Source organism: Atta colombica, unplaced genomic scaffold, assembly GCF_001594045.1.
Source record: "Atta colombica isolate Treedump-2 unplaced genomic scaffold, Acol1.0 scaffold163, whole genome shotgun sequence".
Taxonomy (NCBI): domain Eukaryota; kingdom Metazoa; phylum Arthropoda; class Insecta; order Hymenoptera; family Formicidae; genus Atta; species Atta colombica.
This window is the reverse complement of record NW_017259254.1, coordinates 437,963-438,198: the sequence shown is the minus strand read 5'-3', so window position 1 is coordinate 438,198 and position 236 is coordinate 437,963.

The following is a 236-nucleotide window of genomic DNA, read 5'->3' as shown; positions in this document are numbered from 1 at the left end:
TCATCGTGGAGAAACGAATCTCGCGCATGCGTGATTGGCGCAGTTTTCGTCTCGTTTCGTCAGTTACGTATACTATTTGCTAAAATGAAGGATGTCATGAGAACCCTCGTGGAAAAGGAGAGAAACATTAAGTATAAAAGAATGTTAAGTATAAATATAGAAAGTATATATTTTAGTATAAGGAAGAATATATTATTAATCTTGTAAATCATCAAATAGAATATTGCTGAATATTT